The sequence below is a fragment of the Zingiber officinale genome, chromosome 1A (genome assembly GCF_018446385.1).
Source record: "Zingiber officinale cultivar Zhangliang chromosome 1A, Zo_v1.1, whole genome shotgun sequence".
NCBI classification, from domain to species: domain Eukaryota; kingdom Viridiplantae; phylum Streptophyta; class Magnoliopsida; order Zingiberales; family Zingiberaceae; genus Zingiber; species Zingiber officinale.
This window is the reverse complement of record NC_055987.1, coordinates 86,228,769-86,255,903: the sequence shown is the minus strand read 5'-3', so window position 1 is coordinate 86,255,903 and position 27,135 is coordinate 86,228,769. Positions and strand designations below refer to the sequence as shown.

The 27,135-nt window shown below is 36.8% G+C and overlaps 1 non-coding gene across 1 annotated transcript; it reads right to left on the bottom strand.

Annotated features, from left to right (window-relative positions):
* Nucleotides 1-9,294: 9,294 nt before the first annotated feature.
* LOC122039134 lies at nt 9,295-9,400 on the bottom strand. The gene has a single exon (XR_006128028.1). It is a non-coding gene; the product is annotated as a small nucleolar RNA R71 (small nucleolar RNA).
* Between the last annotated feature and the right edge of the window lie 17,735 nt (nt 9,401-27,135).

Sequence of the window (27,135 nt, the reverse complement as noted above, 5' to 3'; positions counted from 1 at the left end):
TATGTAATTTTTGGAGGTCGTTTGGTATTTTTACTAAACGAAGGAAGTTTTGACAAAAAATTGTCAAAGTTGAGATTCGAACCGTGGACCTCGGACCCGAACCCGACCTTAACTGAATCTAGCCAGCCAACTGGTCCCCATTTTGTGAACATATATGGAACGAAATATATATAAGCAGTAGTTAGGAACGTTTAAAATATATTGAAATAAAAAGTGCGGTGCTGAGGGATCGAAGCCGAGGCCTTTGACCTGAGCAAAACCCGGCTGACCAGCTGTACCAGCGGGCGATGCTAATCTAAGAAGGAGAGAAAAATATTTAAGGTATAGTAATTAATAAAAAAACCCTAGTTATAAGAAAAGGGTTTAGGTTTTTCTCCCGACCCGAAACCCTTTTCTCCCCTTTATCCTCTCACGCGGCGTCGGCGCTTCCTCTTTCGGGCGGAACAGGACTGCAGCTAGGGTACGATTCCGGTGGTCGGCGAGGGGATTCTCCGGTGGTTCTTCACCAGTACAAGGTTTCCTCATCGAGGCGGAGCCGTGAGCACAAGAAGAGACCGAGAACTCGACTTCTCCGGAAACCCTAGAGTTCTTCCCCTTCCGGTTGTAAGTCCTAAAACCAAGGGTAAGTCGCTTACTCACCTGCGGTAAGGGTAGCTCTCGAATTCATTCTTTGATTATGGTAGAGTTTGTGGCTGTAGAATTTCCTGCTGTGAATTGAGGTTTCGGGATTGGTTTTCTTCCTTGTGTGAATGTTGTACAGAAATTCGAGATTTCTAAGAGTTTTTGAATCTTTCCTTTATTTTTGGAAGGTTGTATAGAATCATATTTTTTGCTTAGGGTTCTGCCGTGAGTCTCAAAAAAATTAGTGTGTGGAGCTTTTGTTCCTTTTTGGTTTTCTGCCATGCCACAATTCCAGGGGGAAATTACTTTCTAGGTTTTCAGATTTTAGTTATAGAGAATTATGATGCTTAGGGATCCTAGAATAGATTCAAGAATTTGCTTATTTTCTTGCTAATCTGTTGAAGCATGATTGGAGATTTTGGTTGCTTTACAAAAAGGTTTAAGCTGTGAATTTGCTACATAGGTTGTTTTAATTTTACATCAAGTTGAATTTGATCAGATTAGGTTTTAGCTTTATGGGCAGGCAATGTGTAGGAGATGAGTCAGATTTCAAGCATGTGATGAGATTTATCTTCTCCTTTTAATTCGACAGTAGCGTGCTTAAAGAATTGTTGTTAGGGATTTAAGAGAAATTTCCGAGAATTGATTTCTTCCTGTTATTTCTGCCGTAGCATTCTATAGCATGCTTAAAGAATTCAGTTTTTCTTTCCTTTGTTTTATTCCTGTTGCAGCATGTTTAAGGAGTTATGTGTGTGAATGTTGCACTACAAATTGGGCCATGTCTCTAGTTGTTTTCCTTAGAAGATTAGAAACTTACCATTTTTAACTCAACTTACAAAGCTGGTAAATATCAGATGCATAGGGGTATGTTTAATTTCTGTTTTAAGAGTTAATTATCATGAGGTTTTAAGTGTTGTACCATGTTATTTTTAGGCACTTCAGTTTAGTATGGCATGCATATTTTATTAAGTTATAATGCAGAATTTAATTAAGTTAGTATGCAGAATTGTGTAGCTTAATATGCAGAATTGTGTAAGCTTAATATGCAACATTTTAGTGTGCAGATTTTATTAAGTATTAGTGTGCAGAATTCATTTACCCTTAGCTGAACATGTGCAGATTTTTATTTACACTTAGCTGAACATGAACATGTGCAGATTTTTATAAGTGTAGTATGCTGACTTTGGTTTCCCTTTGCTTTAAGATGGGCAAGAACAGATTATAGCATATACATGTATATACATAGCATTTAGTTTAGATTTTTCATTGCTATAATGAGTAGTTATAAGTGAGGAAAGACCAAGGTCTTGATAGGATTTCTAAATTTTAAGTATTGGGATCAGTATCACACCAAGTGCTCAAGGAAATGCCAAGGCATTTAATTATAAGAACATAAAAAGATAATAAGTATTTTATTTTAAAGAAAGGCTAGTATTCGACTTCCAAGGTTATCGTTAAACAAATCCAGGTGACCAATTCCAAGGTTTTGGCCCTGGTAAGACCAAGGTCTTTACCCTCGTAGGACTGATGACTATCTACCACAGTCTCTATTAGGGAGCGCGTATTGGTACTAAGCCTGAGCCCAAGAAAGAAGTTGATTCTTATTTTTAAGTATTAAAATATAAGTTTTTAACCAAGAAGAACTTTATTATTGTTTTGAAGTAATAAAGTATAAGTTTTGGAACAAATGAAACAAGTTTCACATATGCTTAGAATCAGTAAGTTTAGTTCTTTTGAATTCTAGCATGCAGTATTAGTTTTATTTGTTTCCTGATTAGTTTATTGAGCATGATTAGCTTTATCTACTAGCATGTAGTTTTATTCTTATTTAGCATGATTGGCTTTATCTTCTAACATGCGGTTTATTCTTGTATGTCCTGAGTATGCTAATTTTATTGCTTTGCTATTAGTTGAGCATGAGTAACCTTTATTGCTATGAGATTAACATGAGTAGCTATATATGCTTCTTTTTAAGCATACAGTTCTAGTTCTTTTTGTATACATGCATATTCGTGCTTTTGTGAGTTAGATAGTGCTTACTAAGTAAATTTTGCTTATAGATTGCATTTCCTCTTACTGCAGATAAAGGAAAGGAAAAGATTTAGCAAGGAAGGCGACAAGGTGGTGTGGAAGGTGTGTGATGCCAGGACTGTGAGAGAGATCAGGGGAATTGAGTTGTACTTTATGCTTTATGTCAATTGAGATTGTAAAAGAGTTATTTCTTATTCCGCATTGTTAGTTGGTTGTTTCCACTGTTGGAGCTTTATTCATTTACTATTGCTAGAATAGTTAATTTTTAGTTGTTGTGTTTTATCACTGCGTGGTTGTGAAGTATATATACCAGCCGCATGTGGCTGATGGTTTATTATTTGTATGTATTGATGAATTTAGTCATCGGTACAGGGGAGACTCTACCGAAATTTTTCGGTAAGAACTCCTCGTGGTTTCGATCATACCGGTTAAGTAGAGTTAGTAGTTAAGTAACGGTCATCTTTAAAGAGTAGTAGAAGTAGTAAGAAGGGTGGTCGTTACATATCCCCTCTTTTATAATCTTTGATTTTGGCAAATAAGGAAAATTTAAATAAAAAACTTCCTTATTACTTTGCCATGAAAAGGAAAATTTAATTAATTAAAACTTATTTCCTTTTCTTAAAACAATATGGGTGGCCACCTCATAATCCCAAACAAGGAAAGTTTTAACAAGAATTAAAACTTCCTAATTTGTTTCCAGAAATTTTAAAATAAAAAATTTTCTAATAATTTATCTCTTCATGGTTGGTTATAAAAAGAAATATATAAATTAAAATTTCTCTATTAAAACATGTGGATGATCTTCAAAAGGAAAGTTATCTTTCAAATTAAAATCTCCTTACAATCTACAAATAAGGAAAGATATCAAATCTTTTCTTAATCTTTTGTAGAAACTTATAAAAGGAAAAATCTATAATTTTAGAACTCTCTTTTAAATCATGAACATGGTTACAAAAAAGGAAAGTTTTCTCAAAATTAAAATCTTCCTTTCAATCTACAAATAAGGAAAGATATCATATCTTTTCTTAATCTTTTGTAGAAAGCTATAAAAAGGAAAGATTTAAATTTTAAACTCTCTTTTAAAACTATGGAATCCACATAAGAAAAATTTTAAAAATTAAAACCCTTTTAATTTGATTAGGGTCGGCCACTTATGCTTGGGCTCCAAGCATTGGCCGACCACCTACTTGGCTCATCCTATTGGTCTTGGCCGACCCGTAGCTTGGGCTCCAAGTAGCTTTGCTGGCCCCATTAGGATGGGTATAAAGGTGGGTATAGGTGGAGCTTTTGTTCCTAGAATAGATTCAAGAATTTGCTTATTTTCTTGCTAATCTGTTGAAGCATGATTGGAGATTTTGGTTGCTTTACAAAAAGGTTTAAGCTATGAATTTGCTACATAGGTTGTTTTAATTTTACATCAAGTTGAATTTGATCAGATTAGGTTTTAGCTTTGTGGGCAGGCAATGTGTAGGAGATGAGTCAGATTTCAAGCATGTGATGAGATTTATCTTCTCCTTTTAATTTGACAGTAGCGTGCTTAAAGAATTGTTGTTAGGGATTTAAGAGAAATTTTCGAGAATTGATTTCTTCCTGTTATTTCTGCCGTAGCATTCTATAGCATGCTTAAAGAATTCAGTTTTTCTTTCCTTTGTTTTATTCCTGTTGCAGCATGTTTAAGGAGTTATGTGTGTGAATGTTGCACTATAAATTGGGTCATGCCTCTAGTTGTTTTCCTTAGAAGATTAGAAACTTACCATGTTTAAATCAACTTACAAAGCGAGTAAATATCAGATGCATAAGGGTATGTTTAATTTCTGTTTTAAGAGTTAATTATCATGAGGTTTTAAGTGTTGTACCATGTTATTTTTAGGCACTTCAGTTTAGTATTGGACTGCAGATTTTATTAAGTTATAATGCAGAATTTAATTAAGTTAGTATGCAGAATTGTGTAGCTTAATATGCAGAATTGTGTTAGCTTAATATGCAGCATTTTAGTGTGCAGATTTTATTAAGTATTAGTGTGCAGAATTCATTTACCTTTAGCTGAACATGTGCAGATTTTTATTTACCCTTAGCTGAACATGTGCAGATTTTTATAAGTGTAGTATGCTGACTTTGTTTTCCCTTTGCTTTAAGATGGGCAAGAACAGATTATAGCATATACATGTATATACATAGCATTTAGTTTAGATTTTTCATTGCTATAATGAGTAGTTATAAGTGAGGAAAGATCAAGGTCTTGATAGGATCTCTAAATTTTAAGTATTGGGATCAGTAGCACACCAAGTGCTCAAGGAAATGCCAAGGCATTTAATTATAAGAACATAAAAAGATAATAAGTATTTTATTTTAAAGAAAGGCTAGTACTCGACTTCCAAGGTTATCGTTAAACAAATCCAGGTGACCAATTCCAAGGTCTTGGCCCTGGTAAGACCAAGGTCTTTACCCTCATAGGACTGATGACTAGCTACCACAGTCTCTATTAGGGAGCGCGCATTGGTACTAAGCCTGGGCCCAAGAAAGAAGTTGATTATTATTTTTAAGTATTAAAGTATAAGTTTTTAACCAAGAAGAACTTTATTATTGTTTTGAAGTAATAAAGTATAAGTTTTGGAACAAATGAAACAAGTTTCACATATGCTTAGAATCAGTAAGTTTAGTTCTTTTGAATTCTAGCATGCAGTATTAATTTTATTTGTTTCCTGATTAGTTTATTGAGCATGATTAGCTTTATCTACTGGCATGTAGTTTTATTCTTATTTAGCATGATTGACTTTATCTTCTAGCATGCGGTTTATTCTTGTATGTCATGAGTATGCTAATTTTATTGCTTTGCTATTAGTTGAGCATGAGTAACCTTTATTGCTATGAGATTAACATGAGTAGCTATATATGCTTCTTTTTAAGCATACAGTTCTAGTTCTTTTTGTATACATGCATATTCGTGCTTTTGTGAGTTAGATAGCGCTTACTAAGCAAATTTTGCTTATAGATTGTATTTTCTCTTACTGCAGATAAAGGAAAGGAAAAGATTTAGCAAGGAAGGCGACAAGGTGGTGTGGAAGGTATGTGATGCCAGGACTGTGAGAGAGATCAGGGGATTTGAGTTGTACTTTATGCTTTATGTCAATTGAGATTGTAAAAGAGTTATTTCTTATTCCGCATTGTTAGTTGGTTGTTTCCACTGTTGGAGCTTTATTCATTTACTATTGCTAGAATAGTTAATTTTTAGTTGTTGTGTTTTATTACTGCGTGGTTGTGAAGTATATATACCAGCCGCATGTGGCTGATGGTTTATTATTTGTATGTATTGATGAATTTAGTCATCAGTACAGGGGAGACTCTACCGAAATTTTTCGGTAAGAACTCCTCGTGGTTTCGATCATACCGGTTAAGTAGAGTTAGTAGTTAAGTAACGGTCATCCTTAGAGAGTAGTAGAAGTAGTAAGAAGGGTGGTAGTTACATACCCCCTCTTTTATAATCTTTGGTCTTGGCAAATAAGGAAAATTTAAATTAAAAACTTCCTTATTACTTTGACATGAAAAGGAAAATTTAATTAATTAAAACTTATTTCCTTTTCTTAAAACAATATGGTCGGCCACCTCATAATCCCAAACAAGGAAAGTTTTAACAAGAATTAAAACTTCCTAATTTGTTTCCAGAAATTTTAAAATAAAAATTTTTCTAATAATTTATCCCTTCATGGTTGGTTATAAAAAGAAATATATAAATTAAAATTTCTCTATTAAAACATGTGGATGATTTCCAAAAGGAAAGTTATCTTTAAAATTAAAATCTCCTTACAATCTACAAATAAGGAAAGATATCAAATCTTTTCTTAATCTTTTGTAGAAACTTATAAAAGGAAAAACCTATAATTTTAGAACTCTCTTTTAAATCATGAACATGGTTACAAAAAAGGAAAGTTTTCTCAAAATTAAAATCTTCCTTTCAATCTACAAATAAGAAAAGATATCATATCTTTTCTTAATCTTTTGTAGAAAGCTATAAAAAGGAAAGATTTAAATTTTAAACTCTCTTTTAAAACTATGGAATCCACATAAGAAAAATTTTAAAAATTAAAACCCTTTTAATTTGATTAGGGCCGGCCACTTATGCTTGGGCTCCAAGCATTGGCCAGCCACCTACTTGGCTCATCCTATTGGTCTTGGCCGACCCGTAGCTTGGGCTCCAAGTAGCTTTGCTGGCCCCATTAGGATGGGTATAAAGGTGGGTATAGGTGGGTATAATACTTTATAAATAAGATGCCACTATAGGGACCTAGAGGAGGAATTGGTTTTTGTCTTCCGATGAAATTAAGCTTCCTGTGTTCGCCCCAAACACCCAACTTAATTTCATCAATAATAATTCATACCACTAAAGAATTATTATTGAACTACCGCACCAATCCCAAATTACATTTTGGACTCCTTCTTATTATGAGTGTGTTAGTCTCCCTGTGTTTAAGATGTCGGATGTCCACTAATTAATTGAGTTACTGACAACTCATTTTAATTAATGTCTTAGTCCAAGAGTAGTATCACTCAACCTTATCATCATGTCGAACTAAGTCCACCTGCAGGGTTTAACATGACAATCCTTATGAGCTCCTCTTGGGGACATTATCGACCTATATTACTAGGACACAGTTTCCTTCTATAATTAACAATACACACTATAAGTAATATCATTTCTCAACTTATCGGGTCTATTGATTTATCGAGCTAAATCTCACCCTTTGATAAGTCAAAGAAATGAATACTAAATATATGTGCTTGTTATTATATTAGGATTAAGAGCACACACTTCCATAATAACTAAGGTGTTGTTCTTTTATCAAGTCAGTATAAAAAGAACTTACCTTAAATGGTCCTGCTCAGTACACTCAAAGTGTACTAGTGTAATTTATCAGTCAAGATAAACTAACACCTAATTACACTACGACTATTCCAATGGTTTGTTCCTTTCCATCTTAGTCGCGAGCTACTGCTTATAATTTATAAAGAACCAATAATATAATCTTCTGTGTGTGACACCACACACCATGTTATCTACAATATAAATTAATTGAACAACTACACTTAGCATAAATGTAGATATTTTTGACCAATGTGATTCTTTATTTAAAAATAAATGTTTACAAAAGCTAGGCTTTTAGTATATACTCTAACAATACGGGCATGCGAAAACCAAGTTTTTCCATGTTCTGGCTGTGTGGAATCGACACGGCCATGTCAAGGCTGTGTGGGGGGCGTGTGGAGGACGTGTGGAATCCACACGACCGTCTGAAGGTCGTGTGGAATTTTTAGTACTGCAGATTGAAACTAAAACAACCATAACTTTATGCTTGGTTGGAGTTACATGTTGTTCTTTATATCAAAATATAGATAACTTCAAGATCTACAACTCTTATGAAGCCTTAAACCAGAGAAAAACACGTCTTGAAGGCCTAAAATGCGTTTCTATGAGACACGGCCTTGGCACACGACCATGTCAAATCCTACACTGCATACCAATAGTAAAATGGGCATAACTTTGTGTTCAGTTAATTGCATTAATTTACCGTTAGGAAGTAATCTGTGTAATCTAAGAACGTAGGATCGTGGGCCCTTGTGTGAGAAGGATGATCCCTATAATCGGACTTCCTAAATTACCTCTTCTACATAATGGTGGTAGAACTTGAGTAAACTCTTCGATGCAATCTTCGTGAGATTGTACCGGACTCTAGTTAGAACTCCTACACGAGTGTAAGCATGGAGTTAGGGAGATGAACAATGCATAGGGACATTAACTAGCATCACAACGAAATCGAAATCCTAGTATCTATCTATCCTCAAATCCAACTCCCCCTCTTTCTCTACTCTTTACATTCTCTCTTTTCTTCACTCTCTCTTTTCCAATTAACCTTCGGTTGTCTAGATAGCTCGCCATGAAAAATTAACTAGTGCTTAATCAATAGTCCATGTGAATTTGATATCTTTTGTATTACTGACGACGTAACCATGCACTTGCGGTGATGTAACCATGCACTTGGCACCGTTGCCGGGGACTATTTTCGATTAACATTAGTTGATTAGCATATGAGTTACTCTAGACATTTTTCTTTTCCCTTTTGTCTTTTCTTTCTTGTTTTCATTATGCACTTTGTTTCTTGCAATTTAAATTCTATATTTTATTTCTTGCTTTTATATAGCATTTTATTTCTTGTCTTTAATTCTTCATTTTTATTTTTTCTCATAATTTTTTCTTAGATATCTATGAGCACTAACATGTCAAGCAGACCCTTAAGAGATTTTTCTGCACCCATTTCTACAAGATTTATATCTCCCATTGTGCAACCTCATATTGAAGTAGAAAGTTTCCAACTAAACCCAGAGTTAATTTTCATAATACAAGGTCACAAATTTGGAGGAGAAGTATCAGAAAGTCCTTATCTGCACCTTGAGACATTTCTAGAGCTTTGTGATATGGTGAACTGTGAAGGAGTGTCAGCGGATGCAGTTTAATTGATGGCATTTCATTTCAGTATTAAGGATAAAGCAAGGATTTGGTTATATTCTCTCCGTCCTCAAAGCATTACAAGTTGGGAACAATTGGAGCAGCAATTTTTGAATCATTTTTCCCTCCAAATAGAATAGTGTATATGAGAAATTACATTACAAATTTTGTTCAGACAGATGGAGAATCATTATTTGAAGCATGTGACAGATTCAAGAGTCTACAAAGGCAATGCCCTCATCATGGTTTGGAAAAATGGTTGACTTTGCACATATTTTATACGAGAATTTCTTTCTCAGACAAATATTTAATAGATTCATCAGTTGAAGGTTCTTTTATGAACAAGAGTGTGGATGAAGCATATACATTAATTGATCAAGTGGCATTGAACCTTCAAGAATGGTCGAACAAATGTTGGATGAAATCTCCTTCAAAAATTCAAGAAGTGCAAGCCATAAATGCAAGAGAGCATGTTAAACAAATTGCAATCCAACCATCCAAGAATTTTGAAATTCACAAGTCACAGAATGAGGGGTCCAAATAATTGGAGGCAAAGATTGATAGTATTGTTTCAAAATGATTCAAAGAAGACCTTCCTCCTACAAAGACAAGATCTAGTGTAAATGATAATAATATTAAGTTGAGAAGTGGCAAGAATCGTGAAGAACTTCTAAAGAAGGATTTGTTTAGAATTGAGGTGAAGAACAATAGAAGACCTCAAGAACTCAATTCCATTACTCCAGGAAGTTCACAAAGGCCACAAGTACCTTTTCCTCAATGGTTGATAATACCAACACTAGATAAGCAAGTTGGACCTCCTCTGCAAGCTCAAAGGGAATATGGGAAAAAGGAAGTACCTTTCCCAAGAGCTTCACTAAGGGTTCCTTTTCCACAAAGGCTAGTGAAGGTCAATGAAAACAAAGACTTTAAAAATTCTGTGATTCTAATATGGTTGAGTACAGATTTCTGGATGTATATAAAGATGAATACTCTTCAGATGAGGATTGTGATGATAATGCAGTGGATAACAAGTTTTCAGATCTACCTCCAAGTTTTACAGGATGTTATGATGACAAGTTTTCGGATCTACCTCCAAGTTTTACAGGATGTTATGATGAAATTGAATTTTCAGATGATGAATATAATGAGGCAGATCAACTTTAAAATGCAAATGAAGTCAGTGATCATCCTATAGTTGATTCTTCTACTGAGGATATTGATGTTGGTTTATTTTTTGATATTTGTGTCGTTGATGATATGGAAGGATGTGTAGGGAGCTGTGTTGTGGAAGCAACATCTCAAGAATCATCTCCTTTGTCCACACAACCTTCTGAGATTATGAGAGTTGTAAGGATTGAACATGTTGTGGACCAATGTGTAGGGACTTATGCAGAATTAACAGAGTCTCAAGAATCACCACTTTTAGTTGCACTCCCACATGAGCCAGAACTAGTACTTATTTCTGAAGAAGTCATGCCATGCCCATATGTTTGGAACTTTCATGTATCTCTCAGCAAAGTAAGGTTAGTATTTCTTGTAATCTTTTGGATAACTTTTTAGAGGTATCCATCATTGACTTTGTTGGATGTGATTCGATTTTTATTACTTATTCAACTTATTTTGATATGGTTCTAGTTCTTACTTATTTTACATGCTTATGGGAGGTATGTTTTTCTTTTGCATGTGCAGATTTCTCTTTGGCCAAGAATTGGAAGCTCAATTTAAACCATCTTCAACCACCTAAAAAGATTTTCAAGAAGACGAAGATGGGGAAAGCGATACTTCACTTTATTTCTCCTATGTTGAAAGCTTTCTCCATAATAAGAGCCCTTGGTAAGAGGGTTCTAAAATATCTTACCCCTCTAAGAGCGAGATTTAGATGAATCTAATGAGGTGGTCGAGCTAATGACCTTAAACAAGCGCTTCTTGGGAGGCAACCCAAGTTCATCTTCCTTGTTTTCATTTAAGTCTTTAGTTCTTTCTTGTTTCAATTCTTTCTTTATATAATAAACTTGTATCCTCTACTTAATTTTTGTTGTCTATATTCTTTTATAGGACTCAAAGATTAGGAGGAGGGCAACTACATGATGGAGAAGTTCATGACATGAGTATTTGGCACATATCATTTGATAAATTCTCTTACTTTAAATCTCCTCCACATTGTTTTTAGTTTTCATTGAGACAATGAAAAGTTTAAGTTTGGAGGGGGGGGTGCATTAGATGCATTTGGTTTAGTTTAATTTTTGCTTATTTCTTTTTGCATAATAAAATTTTTGTTAGTTGCATCATTCATCACATCATGATTGTTTATTCCTTATTACAAAATAGTAGACCGTTTATTCTATATTTTATGTGGTTTATTGGTTACTTATGGTGCTAGTATGTTTAGTAATATATCTTTTTCTATCTTTGATAGCATGAAGTGAGTAATGTTTTTACTATAAGAGTTTAAGTATTGGCCTTATTTTTGGATCTCTATACACTTTGCCTAGTTTTGATGGTAGAAAACTCTGAAAATAGTCATGATTCATAGAACTTGATTAGTACTAGTGTTTCTATGGTGACTTCTCAAACTGCATTTTGGTTACTGAATGAGGCTCGAATCATGTCAACTCATTTGGAAAAATAAAAATATCCCAACATTTGCATTAATTTGGATTTATGTTCAAGTATTACATCTTGCAATCACTTAGAAAAAAAATGATGATAAAAAAAAATGAATGAATAAGGGATATAAAAAATAGTTGTCATGAATTGAAACTAGCAAGTTACCCATTTGAGACCGAGTTAGGTTACTAGGGAAATAACTGCTATGTTTCTCTTGATATCGAGCACGCCTTTGAGATCATGGGCAGATTATGGAGGATGAACCAAGTGTGTGGTAGGTAAGTGCCTATCACCAGAAGCATAAGGAATACAATTTTATGACGACTTGACTAGGCTTAGGGATTGATACTTGATAAATATAGGTCACTATCACACTGAGCACGGAGAACTACTACTTAGGTCATACTCAAACTATTTTTGTATCTTTCTCACCAATGAAATCATTTGATAGGATTAGATTTACTTACTAGAGACTATGATGTACTATTTAACCATATGAGTTTAGATGCAGTTTTTGCTTGAGGACAAGCAAAGGTTTAAGTCTGGGGGTGTGATGTGCGTAGACTATATACACTTTTATGCATACTTTGATGCACATCTACTTATATTTCATGAGCATAATCTATGTGTATTGCGCCCTATTTCATTATAATATCATACTTCCATTATATTCTGTTTGGAGATTTACTCTTTGCTTATTTTGATTGATAGGATGCGGTTTGGGCAAAAATGGAGCTTAAATGAAGTCTAGAGCTTCCAGAGTGTCTAGGGCATGTGGAACTCACACAGGCATGCGAAAACTAAGTTTTTCCATGTTCTGGTCGTGTGTAATTGGCACGGTCATGTCAAGGCAGTGTGGGGGCCGTGTCAAGGCCGTGTGGAATTGACACGGCCGTGTCAAGGCCGTGTGGAATCCACACGGTCGTGTGAAGGCTATGTGGAATTTTCAGTACTATAGACTGAAACTAAAACAACCATAACTTTGTGCTTAGTTGGAGTTATGAGCTGTTATTTATATCAAGATGTAGATAACTTCAAGATCTACAACTCTTATGAAGACTTCAACCAGAGAAAAGCACGTCTTGAAGGCCTAAAATGCGTTTCTATGAGACACGACCTTGGCACACGACCGTGTCAAATCCTGTAATGTACACCAATAGTAAAATGGGTATAACTTTATGCTAGGTTAGAGTTTTGAGCTGTTCTTTAAATCATATTGTAGATAACTTCAATATCTACAACTTTGCTAAAGACCTCAACTCAAGAATACCAAGTTAAGAGGTGCTTAAATGGCCTACAAGACTAGGCTATGTGAACAACCGTGTCATCCAGGCCGTGTGAGCCACACAGCCCTGTCAGCCCACCAGCACAACTAGAACATGGTCGTGTAAGCCACATGGCCGTGTCATATTTCCAGAGAACAAGTAGAACATGGTCGTGTGAGCCACATGGTCGTGTCATATTTCTAGAGAATAAGCAGAACATGGTCGTGCGAGCCACATGGTCATGTCACATTTCCAAAGAAGAAGCAGAGCTAGGTCGTGTGAACCACACGACCATGTCATTCTGGAAGAGAGCAAGATGTATGAGGCCGTGTGGATCCACACACTAGTCTAGAGAAGAAAGAAGACATGGTCGTGTGGGCCACACGGTTGTCTGATGGGGTCGCGTCATGACCAGTGTGGACGCCTATAAAAGGGGGTTTTCTCCCCTTTTCAGGAATCTTTGGCTCATCTTTGACTTGGGGCTCTTACCCATTGCTTGGGGAAGGGTTCTCTGTAGGTGCAGCGGAGGCCGGTAAGAGAGGGGTGGATTGCTCCTGAAAAATTAAAACTATACCCTCCTCAAAATTTAACTAAAAAATAAAAGCAACAGTAAAATAATAGCAACTAAATTAAGGAGACAGAAAATAAATCAGAAACAGAATTTAACCTGGTTACAACCAAGAGGGTTGTTAATCCAGGGCGATGAAAAGCGCACTAACAAAAATCTCCTTCTCTGAAGGCGGAGAAGCCTTTTACACTTTTGGAAACTCACTAGTTGCTTAGGAATTGCTTACAGTATTGATTGCTTGAGTTGTATTGAATTCCTAGCTCCAGGGGCCTTTAAATAGCCTCTGGAAATCTGATCTTGAGGGTCCAAGGCGCCTCCAATAGGAGTCCAAGGCGCCTCCAATAGGAGTCCAAGACGCCTCCAAGGGGTGAGCGGATAAAACTTTATCCGTAGCGCAAACGGTCAATTTTGACCTGTTGAAGGCGCCTTCAACAAGGCTGAAGGCGCCTTCAAGCTGGAGGCGCCTCCAAGCCTGATGGAGGCGCCTCCAAGCTGGCAGCTTGAATTCCAGCTTGCTTCTTTGCTTTGCTTTGACTTCCGACGCTCCGATCTTTTGGGTGATTGCGGCCAACCAGAATAGGGCTCACCCGAACCCAATTCCCGGCCTTCTCCTCGAGCAGGCTTCCATCCGGCTTCTCGTCCCTCGAACATCGCGCACGTTCTTCTCGCTCCACCGGAGTACTCTTTCGCAACTCTCTCATCCTTCGGACGCACCGAGCCCGTCGGCTCCCTTCCCGTGTCGTCCTTCTCGCTAGCTGCGTCTTCCGCTCGACTTCCTGCACTCCTAAGCTCCTGCACACTCAGACACAGGGATCAAACAAAGCAAGACCTAACCAACTTGGTTTATCACATTAAAACACCCACGGGGTCAACAATCTCCCCCTTTTTGATGTACATCAACCCAAGTTCAAGTTAGGGTAAAAATAGACAGAAAAGTAATTTTAAAAGAAAATTACTAAACTCACATACTAAGCATTAGTTTGCAATAAATAAAATTGCAACTACAAAAAGAATATTTTTAATTTTAAAAAATTCTCTCCCCCTAAATATGTACTTCTCTAAGCTTGTACCTTTCTCTCCCCCTTTGATCACAGCAAAAACGGGGTAATAGAAAAAAAAATTTAGCATAAATTTTTAAGTTAGAAAATTTCTAATTTAAGATGAAATTAGAAAATTAGAAATTTCAAAGATATTTCTAAGTAAAATGAAATTTTTTGGAAAAAAAGTCTAAGTAAAATTGATTTTTAGAAAAGAAATTCTAAGCAAAGCTTTCAAGAGACATTTTTCTAGATAAAAAAAATGAATTTCTAAGGAAATGTTTAAAAACTTTTCAAAGCATTATTTAATTCTAATTTTAATGCTTTTATCAGAAAGTTAATTAAACATTTTCATTTCGATATTTCGGCTTCCAGGTCGTGGCGAGGCACTAGGCCTTCTTGGTTATTGGAGCAATAACCACTTCCTTATACAAAACTTCCATAAAGAAATTCAAAGTTTAATTTTCTTACTGTAAGCTTTTAAATGAATTAATTTAGCACAGATTTCGGAACCCAATAGAGGTTCCTTCCTACAGGATTATTCAAAAATTTCGGGGGTACATAGTTCTTAGGCACTCTTCTAAGTTGACCCTGATGATTTATAATATAGCAATTCAATTTTCCATAAATTCTAACTTTAGATTTTGGAAATTTTAAACATGCATCAGATTTCAATTTTTTAATTTCTAATTTTAATTTTTCATTTTCTGATTTTATACTATCGTACATCTCAAGTGGACATGCTCTTGCTAAATTCATTTTCAATCCTTTATTTTCTTTTTCTAATTCGAATAAGTCTTTAGAAAGAGATTTAATAAAGTGAAAAAACTGAGTCGGGGTTAGATTGCGTACTTGACTTACCTGACTCGGTGAGGCTCCCCCTTCACTGCAGCTTTCCTCTCCTGATGTTCCTCCCCCTTCATTGATACTCATCTCTGAGCTTGACTCTTCTTCCAGCTGATGGTTAGCTATTAGAGCTAACCCCGAGAATTTTTTGACGTCTGATTCGGAGGATGAGTCTGACCAAGTGGCCTTTAGGTTCTTGTGTTTGGAAGAATCTGGTTTCTTGTACTTGGTCTTTGCCTTCTCCTTTTGCTTGCTCTTCAATTTCGGGCAATCATCCTTGATGTGCCCTTCTTCATTGCAGTTGTAGCAACGAGTCGTTCTTCTTTTTCTCTCATGCCTCTGCGATATAAATTTGTTAGATTTAAAAAATTTATTGAAGCGTCTTACCAGTAGTGTCGCTTCTGATTCGTCAACCGAGGCTTTGGAGTCAGAACTGTTCATTTTTGCCTTTAAGGCAATGTTCTAACTGGTCTTCTCTACTCCATTGGGCTCTGAAACTCGAGATTCTTGAAGTTCAAAAGTGGAAAACAGTTGTTCTAGAATACTTACCTTGAAGTCCTTAGAGATGTAGTACGCATCTACTAAGGAGGCCCACTCTGGAGTTCTGGGGAAGGCGTTGAGCGCGTATCGGATCGAGTCCCGGTTCGTTACTTCTTCTCCAAGATTGGTTAGTTGCGTGATCAGCTCTTTGATCCTTGCTTGGAGTTGCGCTACCTTCTCGCCTTGGTTCATCCGGAGGTTCGTCAATTAGGTCCGGAGGATGTCGCGCCTGGCTAGCTTCGCTTCGGAGGTACCTTCATGAAGCTCCAGGAATTTCTCCCAGAGATCTTTCGCGGAGTCGTAGCTTCCGATCACCTCCTGAGGTGGCAGTACACTGAGTAGATGGAACTTAGCCTTTCTGTTGGCGACGAAATCAGCTTACTCCTTCTTGCTCTATGTGTTTTCTTCTTTATCTTTCGGCGCTGCAAAACCATATTTCATTGTAATAAGAATATCAAAATACGTTTTAAAAAATACCTCCATTTTTCGCTTCCAAGTGGCGAAATCTCCGTCGAACTTTAGAGGATAAATATTTGCTCCGGCCATCATCTTGATCGTTGTGCTTCAATCGGCGGTTAGTCCTTCTGAGGCGGCCTTACTCTGATACCAATTGTAGGTGCAACGGAGGCCGCCAAGAGGGGGTGAATTGCTCCTGAAAAATTAAAACTATACCCTCCTTAGAATTTAACTCAAAAATAAAAGCAGTAGTAAAATAATAGCAACTAAATTAAGGAGACAAAAAATAAATCAGAAACAGAATTTAACCTGGTTACAACCAAGAGGGTTGTTAATCCAGGGCGATGAAAAGCGCACTAACAAAAATCTCCTTCTCTGAAGGCGGAGAAGCCTTTTACACTTTTGGAAGCTCACTAGTTGCTTAGGAATTGCTTACAGTATTGATTGCTTGAGTTGTATTGAATTCCTAGCTCTAGGGGCCTTTAAATAGCCTCTGGAAATCTGATCTCGAGGGTCCAAGGCGCCTCCAATAGGGGTCCAAGGCGCCTCCAAGGGGTGAGCGGATAAAACTTTATCCACAGCGCAAACGGTCAGTTTTGACCTGTTGAAGGCGCCTTCAACAAGGTTGAAGGCGCCTTCAAGCTGGAGGCGCCTCCAAGCCTGATGGAGGCGCCTCCAAGCTGGAAGCTTGAATTCCAACTTGCTTCTTTGCTTCACTTTGACTTCCGATGCTCCGATCTTTTGGGTGATTGCGGCCAACCGGAATAAGGCTCATCCGAACTCAATTCCCAGCCTTCTCCTCGAGTAGGCTTCCGTCCGGCTTCTCGTCCCTCGAACGCCGTGCACGTTCTTCTCGCTCCACCGGAGTACTCTTCCGCAGCTCTCTCGTCCTTCGAATGCACCGAGCCCATCGGCTCCCTTCCCGTACTGTTCTTCTCGCTAACTGCGTCTTCCGCTCGACTTCCTGTGCTCCTAAGCTCCTGCACACTCAGATACAGGGATCAAACAAAGCAGGACCTAACCAACTTGGTTGATCACATCAAAACACCCACGGGGTCAACATTCTCCCCTTGGGGAGGCTCTAGATATCCTTTATCTTCGCCAATCCTTCCACCTCCGGAGCAAGGGAACGCCTCCAAGGACGCCACACTTCAAGGATAAGCACTTTCCTCTCTCTACTTCTTTGTATTGGGTTGTAGTTTGCTTCTTTTTTTGTCTTTGGTTGTATTTCTTTTGCTATGGAGTAGATCTCTAGATCTAGGATGTAGGAAGTAGCTGTGATGTGATTATGAATGTATGAACTATGTAATTGGATATTTTCTATGCAATGAAGTGTTTATATTATCATCTATGTGTGTTGTGCCTTGTTTGCGTTTGACGAAATGTGTTGAGGTAAATCCATGTAGATGTAGGGTTAGATCATCATGTAGAGGAAGAGCCTTGGAATGTAAGATCATGGGACCTCGTGACAGATGGTATCCCTTACTTTCTACGGCAGTTCCTTGAAATGGGGATCAAATCTCTACTAGGAAAACTAATAAGAGTTTAGAGGTTTCTCCCAAATTAATGTTAGGAAGTAATTTGTGTATCTAGGAACGTAGAACCGTGGACCCTTGTGACAGAAGGATGATCCCTATAATCGGACTTCCTAAATTACCTCTTTTACTTAATTGCATTAATTTACCGTTAGGAAGTAATCTGTGTAATCTAGAAACGTAGGACCGTGGGCCCTTGTGTGAGAAGGATGATCCCTATAATCGGACTTCCTAAATTACCTCTTCTACATAATGGTGGTAGAACTTGAGGTAACTCTTCGATGCAATCTTCGCGGGATTGTACCGGACTCTAGTTAGAGCTCCTACACGAGTGTAAGCATAGAGTTAGGGAGATGAACAATGCATAGGGACATTAACTATCATCACAATGAAACCGAAATCCTAGTATCTACCCCAAATCCAACTCCCCCTCATTCTCTACTCTTTACATTCTCTCTTTTCTTCACTCTCTCTTTTCCAATTAACCTTCAATTGTCTAGATAGCTCGCCATGCAAAGTTAACTAGTGTTTAATCAACAGTCCCTGTGGATTTGATATCTTTTGTATTATTGGTGACGTAACCATGCACTTGCGATGACGTAACACATTCATTCAGAACAATCTTCTCACATGCGCACTACTCAAAAGACGAATCTACAATGTCGTAACTCTACTCTGACGATGACTGTGCAAAAGATCCAACTTTCCAAGTCATCTGTAAACTTTATTTTATTACAATACTTGTACTTGTAATCTTTCGATTTATGAGTGGTTGTCCATCGAAAGTACTCTCACGTGCGAGCCTTGGAGTAGGAGTCATCATAGGCTCCGAACCAAGTAAAATTCTTAGTGTCCTTGTTTTGTGTTCTTTACTTTCTGCTATGTTTTACTCCATTTATTTTAAATGAAAAAGTGAAAAAGTCACAAGTGTTATTCACCCCCTAGCACATCTCGATCCTACAACGACAATATGAAAGCAAAGTATACAATCATGTCAATTGATCTAAAATACGATGCTCAGACTTAAAAAACTTTTATGATCTCAAAGTACTACAACAAAAATGTGAAGGGAATTGTAAAACAAAATTATACAAGGTATAAAGGAAGAAAGAAAGTTATTCAAAGAAAAGTATTCAAAGCAAAGCAACAAACAAGTATATAGATAAAGGAAAACAAGAGAAATAAAGTAAAGGAACGAACTCCTCAAAGTTCCTAGTGGTTAAAGCCTATTCCATTGAAGAAGTTAGGCTGGGAGCAGGATGGTTTGAGAGAAAGTTCTCTCTAGCAGTCGTAGGTGATTCAATTGAAGAAGCTTGTCCGAAAGTGGAATGGTTGCGATAGAAGTAAGGATTGCTTCCATCACCACATTCTCTTTGCAAGTTCTTCTAGATGATTGCAGGTGGTTCAGTTGGAGTATTCAATTCATAATTGAATTGATTGCGGTTAAGGTTAGGGCCTTGTTCAATAAAATTTTTTAAGCAAGTATGTTTGCAAATGCTTTCTCTTGGGCGGGTTGAAAATTATGGGTAATAATAATTGACAACTACTTTTCCTCCTCTAATTCAGGTTTTGCACATCTAAAGAAAGTGATTTTGTGGCATAGCCCCGTCTACACAAATCTTCACACGATCATTTACAATTGGATCATAGCCTTGTTCGGTTGGCAACATATCAACATCATCATCAATGTCTACATAATCAATAATTTCATCATGGCATGCTTCATATTCATCATCAATATCTATATCTACTACTTCACCAATAACTTTGCATGCATCATTAAAATTATCAACATCATATCACAATGAATTAAAGAGTCTTGTAGAGTAATAGAATCAGAGAGGAGATTATCACAAACTCTATAATCCATCTCTTCAAGAATGTTGATACCATTAGGTAGATTTTTCTAGGAAAGATGATTGAAATTTTATGCTTGTCGTTGGATGACGAATGATGCAAGTTGATCTATCTACCACTCTAAGTTCTGAATAGTCCCATCATTCCTTAGTTGATAATGTTGTAGGCTAGCTTGTTGTTGCAAGATAAGATGTTGCTTAAATTACATAAGTTCTTGCACCTAGGTATCTGACTGAGTGGGGTAGGAATTGTCTTGGACTGTTGGTACTGCTACAATCTATTGATAATTGGGTTCTAGTAGAATTTGAACAGTCTCTAAAAAGATGATGGTGGTTGATAAGGTTGTTGTGGTACATTTCCATACCTTAGATTTGGATAGTCTCTCCACCTCGGATTGTAGGTAGTGGTCATGGGGCCATAATACTACTTATATGCATACTGTTGTGACTAATGGTACTAGGGTTTAGTTGGAAACACGTTCACTGCTGCTACTTGATTTGCAAAAGAGGACCCTTCATCTGGTTGCAATATTAGACAAATGTCGGTCGGGTGAGACAAACTAAAGTAGATCCCACAAGTCCTCAATGTCTAAATTAATTGTGTAGAGGGTTACTAAGAATAAGTAAGGGCTATCTATCTAACCATAGAAGTCAACTCCTATAGATTGTTCTTGATTTCCTAATGCCCGATATTTGGTACTTGAGCTTCATTGACTCCGCTGGTGATTAATTGTCGACTCCCAAATTTTTGTGAATTAACGGTCATATATGAAATCGTCTCCCTTACTTCATTTGGTGTTTAGTTCACTAAAGCTCCTCCACTAGTGTCATCCACCATATTTCTATCAATGGGAAGGAGTCCCTCATAGAAATACTAGATGAGAAGCTGATCACTAATTTGGTGGTGGGGGTAACTGGAGCACAACTTCTTGAACCCAATACTCGTATAACGTCTCTCTTAAAATTTGTTGAATCCCACAATTACTATTTCTAATAGTTGTAGTCCTCAAGTCCGAAAAGAATCCCATAAAAAATATTTTTCTCATCTTGAACCAACTAATGATTGTCCCAGGAGGAAGAGAGTATAACTAGTCATTCGTTGCATCTGCTAATGAAAATGGAAAATCCCTCAAACTAATGCCCTCTTCTAATATGCCATGTTGTTTCATGATAGAACACACCATACAAAATTCTTACAGATACCTACTAGGATCCTCACTATCAAGACCATGAATTTTGGTAACAAATGCATGATTCTCAATAATTTTTAGTCTGCATCTAACTCAAGATACTAGATGTAGAAGGATTGATAAGTCACATATGATGTCCAAAGTTCTCTGAGAGTCGTGTTGTTGTTGTTCTTTATATTGCTTACAAGTCAAATCACTGTAGGAAAACCTAATTATACACTAAAATACTCTAGAAGATAAGATGAGAAAAGACAAGGAACACATCAAAAAAAAACAAATGCATATAATAGAATTAAGGCACTTAACAATTTTTGGAATTTTTATGACCACCACCACAGTAAAAGTAAATGCAAATACAATTAAAAAAAATAAAATTAAAAATTAAAAAGATGATCTAAATGATGAAATTTGGCCAAAATAAATCGTTATTCATAGCAAAGCTATGAGTATTGATCCCCATACCTAAATTCTTCAACCTGCAAAGTTTCAAGGCATTTGAAGATACTAAAAATTTTTGTCGAAAAACAAAATAGAAAAAAATTTAAAAATAATCCTAAGTCTATCACACACTACTACATCCCCTAGCAATGACATCAAAATTTAATAAGAGCACCCGTATGTACTAGTGTGTCAAACTCAATTTAACTATTAAATCCTCTCTATGCTAATGTAACATAGGGATGACTCAGATCATCTCCCAATGAATATAACAATAGAATGATAATTTTTAGGATTGTGTTATTGCTTGAGTTTTTGATGTTGTAATCGGGAGTTTGGCCTTTGGATTGCTAAGACTACTAAATGAAAGACATGTTAATCTAATACAAGTTACAATTGCAATTGAATTAATGGAAGTGTAACGTAAAACCTTTTTAATCTAACCTAACCTACTTGCATCCAAATCAATAACGAGAGCTTACCGCTTTAAACAAGACAAAATAAGAGTTAAAAGAATTAAAATGCTTTAATAGAAATCAAAGAAATGTAAGGGGAATAATAATAAACACATGGCATGCACAAATGAAACTAAGCTAAGAACTAAGGTAAAGTGGAGATCTCTTCCTATGGTGGATGTAGATTCTAGCGATGAAGGGGGAAACGTCTCTCTTAATCCGGACTAGGTCTCCTTTATACGGATGGTGTTGGCTGCTACTCGGAAAACCTAATGGTTCCACTGTACAAAAATTTTGTACAAAGGTCTGAACCTTTTCCTAGCTACCATGTGTTCTTTTAAATTAAACTCGGATCGCCTACGGAACTTAACACGTTTGATCTTAAGTTTAATTTATTTGTTCTTTTAGGTTTAGACTTGGATCTCCTGCAGAACTTAACACGTTCGATCCAAATCACCTAGGTTATTAATTCCATTAAATATTAATTTCTAAAACTGGCTTCCAGGACTGCATGGCGAGGAACATGGCCTTCTTGGATATGGGAACAACCACCGCCGCCTAGACAAAGCCTTTTAAGGAAATCTAATATTTAATTTCCTTAAATAACTTTAGGTCAACAAAAAAGAACAATCAAATCACAAGGAAAAGAAAAATAAAAGAACACAACATCGAAAATTAATTCGAAATACTAGAATCACATGCCTCTTGTATTTGGTATTTTTACATGGAGATAAAACTAACATGATGCGGAAAACAATATTAGTTATACCTTACTTAGTAGATAATGACCTCTTGATCTTCTACCGTATTTCTCTTCTAATCTCGGACGTTGTGTGGGCAATGATCTTCCGAGACGAGGACCACCTAGCACCTTCTTCTCCTTCCTTCAAGTTTCGGCCAAGCACAAAGCTTCCAAAGGATGAAGATCTTTTTCCACCAACCAAGCTCCAAGGGATGCAAGCTTTCTCTCCTTCTTCTCCAAGCTAAAAATCGGCCACCACTAGATCTCCAAGGAGGATGAGAGGTACGGCCACAAAGATGGAGAGAAGAGAAAGGGAAGAGGCCGACCACACCAAGGAAGAAAAGAGGGAGAAAAATAATAGAGGTTGTTCACCTTCAAGGCACCCAAAACCCCCTCTTTAATAATCCTTTAGCTTTGGCAAATAAGGAAAATTTAATAAAAACTTCCTTAACTCTATTACCATTGAAAAGGAAAATTTTAATTAATTAAAATTAAAATCCTTTTCTTAGTGTATATGGTCGGCCACACCAAGGAAGCAAACAAGGCAATTTTCAATCAACCAATTAAAATTCCTTATTTGTATTCGGAAATTTTAAAAAATAAAATTTCTTTTTAAAATCTCTTCATGGTTGATAAAAGAAATTTCTATAATTTTAATTTTTTAACATGTGAATAATTTACAAAGAAGAAAAATAAAATATTCTTCCAATCTACAAATAAGGAAAGAGATTTAATCTCTTTCTTTAATCTTTTGTAGAAACTTATAAAAGAGATATTTTAATTTTTAATCTCTTCAATAAATTATATCTTCCACATAAGAAAAATTCAAAATTAAAATTCTTTTCTAATTTAATAGGGCCGGCCACCTAAGCTTGGGTTCAAGCTAGGGCCGGCCACCCATGGACCAAGGTTTGGCCCGCCCTAGCTTGGTTCTCAAGCTAGCTTGGCTGGCCCCTACACCATGGGTATGAAGGTGGGTATAATACTCTATAACTAAGAGGCTACGATAGGGACCGAGAGGAGGAATTCGTTTTGGTCTCCCAATAAAATTAAGCATCCCGTGTTCGCCCCGAACACACAACTTAATTTTATCAATAATAATTCATTCCACTAGAGAACTATTATTGAACTACCGCACCAATCCCAAATTACATTTTTCGGCTCCTTCTTATTATGAGTGTATTAGTCTCCCTGTGTTTAAGATGTCGAATGTCCACTAATTAAGTGAGTTACTGACAACTCATTTAATTAATATCTTAGTCCAAGAGTAGTACCACTCAACCTTATCATCATATCGGACTAAGTACACCTGCAGGGTTTAACATGACAATCCTTATGAGCTCCTCTTGGGGACATTATCAACCTAGATCACTAGGACACAGTTTCCTTCTATAATCAACAACACACACTATAAGTGATATCATTTCCCAACTTATCGGGCTTATTGATTTATCGAACTAAATCTCACCCATTGATAAATTAAAGAAATAAATATCAAATATATGTGCTTGTTATTATATTAGGATTAAGAGCACACACTTCCATAATAACTGAGGTCTTGTTCCTTTATAAAGTCAGTATAAAAGAAACGACCTCTGATGGTCCTACTCAATACACTCTAAGTGTACTAGTGTAATTATATAGTTAAGATAATCTAATACCTAATTACACTAAGACCTTCCAATGGTTTGTTCCTTTCCATTTTGGTCGTGAGCTACTGTTTATAATTTATAAGGTACTGATAACATTATCTTCTGTATGTGACACCACATACTATGTTATCTACAATATAAATTAATTGAACAACTATAAACAAATGTAGATAATTTGACAAAATGTGATTCTTTTTTCAAAATAAATGTTTACAAAAGCTTAGGCTTTCAGTATACACTCTAACAATCTCCCACTTATACTAATGACTAAGCTGCCATATCTGATGCCATACATCTGATTCTCATCCCCTCCACATGTCGATCGAAAGCTTTTGCTGGAAGGGCCTTAGTGAAAGGATCTGCCAGGTTATCTGCTGATGCAATCTTGGCGATGACAACTTCTCCTCGCTTCACGATATCTCGTATCAGGTAGTACTTGCGCTCTATATGTTTACTTACCTTATGAGCTCGTGGTTCATTCGAGTTTGCAACTGCATCGCTATTATCACAATAAATTGTGATGATTTTGGGCAAACCAGGAATCACATCTAAGTCCATTAAAAAGTTCCTGAGCCATACTGCTTCTTTAGATGTCTCAGAGGATGCTACATACTCAGCTTCCATGGTTGAATCCGAAACGTATTTCTGCTTAACACTCCTCCATGCAATGGCTCCACCTCCTAAAGTAAACACCCAGCCTGATATAGACTTACTGTTGCCCCTATCTGATTGGAAATCTGAATCCATGTAACCCACAGGGAGCAAATCGTCTGCTTGGTAAAATAGCATATAATTTCTAGTCCTTCTCAGGGACTTTAATATATTCTTTACCGCAGTCCAATGTCCTTGTCCAGGGTTACTCTGATATATGCTAACCATGCCCACGGCAAAATAGATATCAGGTCTCGTACATAGCATTGCATACATAAGGCTTCCTACAGTCGAAGCATAAGGAACTGCTTTCATGTCCTCTATCTCCTTTGATGTCTTCGGAGATATCTCTTTAGATAGAGCTACTCCATGCCTAAAAGGTAAGAAACCTTTCTTGAAATTCTGCATGCTAAAACGAGCAAGGATTGTATCTATATATGAAGCTTGGGACAGACACAACATTCTTTTCTTGCAATCCCTTATAACTTTGATCCCAAGAATGTGTGCATAATCTCCTAAGTCCTTCATATCAAATTATTTGGACAATCATACCCTTACATCCGATAATACCTTGACATTGTTGTCAATTAACAAAATATCATCTACGTATAGTACAAGAAATACCACCACGTTTCTGTTACACTTCTTATATACACAAGACTCATCCGGACACTGAATAAATCCATATGACTGGATTACTTCATTAAACCGGATGTTCCAAGACCTTGAAGCTTGCTTCAGTCCATAAATGGACCGATTGAGCTTGCACACTAGATGCTCTTTGCCTTTTTCAATGAACCCTTCTGGTTGCTTCATTTGGATGTTCTCTTCAAGACTTCCATTAAGGAAAGCTGTCTTGACATCCATTTGCCAAATCTCATAATCCATATGAGCAGCAATGGATAAGAGTATCCGGATAGACTTAAGTATGGCTACCGGTGAAAAAGTCTCCTCATAATCGATTCCCTCTTTCTGAGTGTACCCTTTCGCAACAAGCCTAGCTTTGAAGGTTTCTACCTTCCCATCTGTCCCTCTTTTCCTTTTGTAGATCCACTTGCATCCGACGGCTTTTACACCATCAGGTGGTTCTACAAGCTCCCAGACCTTATTAGAGTACATAGACTCTATTTCAGAATTCATTGCCTTTTGCCAAGATGCTGCATCTATATCTTGGAGTGTTTCGTCATATGTTCGGGGATCAGGTTCATGTTTACCCGTGATCAAGTCCGAATACTCTCCCAAAAACATGAATCTCTCAGGTTTCCTCACAACTCTCCCACTGTGACGAGGCACCGTCTGTGGTTGTGTATCATGTGTAACACGTGCTGCAGTATCTTGTGGTACTTCATCTTGTACTATTGGTACTAAAGTAGACGTGTCCTCTCTAAGTTCTTCTAGAACAACTTTGCTACTGGGCTTGTGATCCATTATATAGTCTTCTTCTAAAAACTGGGCATTGGTACTAATAATGACCTTCTGGTCTTTAGGACTATAAAATAAACCACCTTTCGTTCCTCTGGGATAACCCACAAACACGTGAACTTCTGTACGAGATTCTAACTTATCAGCATCTGGTTTCAGCACATGTGCTGGACTACCCCAAATCCGAATATGTCTTAGACTGGGTTTTCGCCCATTCCACAATTCTGTGGGAGTAGAAGATACTGATTTAGAAGGTACTAAGTTCAGAATATGCGCTGCTGTTTCCAGAGCGTATCCCCAAAATGAATTTGGTAATTCTGAATAACTCATCATCGATCTAACCATCTCCATAAGAGTTCTATTCCTTCGTTCTATCACACCATTCTGTTGGGGTATACTAGGTGCGGATAATTGGGATTGAATCCCGACCTCTGATAAGTAATTCCTAAACTCTCCTAAGAGGTATTCGCCACCACAATCAGATCGTAGTGTCTTGATACTTTTACCTAGTCGTTTCTCCACATCAGCCTTGTACTCTTTAAACTTATCAAAGCACTCAGACTTGCGGCGCATTAGATAAATGTATCCATATCTTGAATAATCGTATATAAAAGAGACAAAATATTCAAAACCACCTCTTGCCTGGATAGACATAGGACCACACAAATCAGAATGAACCAATTCTAACACTTCTTTGGCTCTATACCCCTTGGCCTTAAAAGGC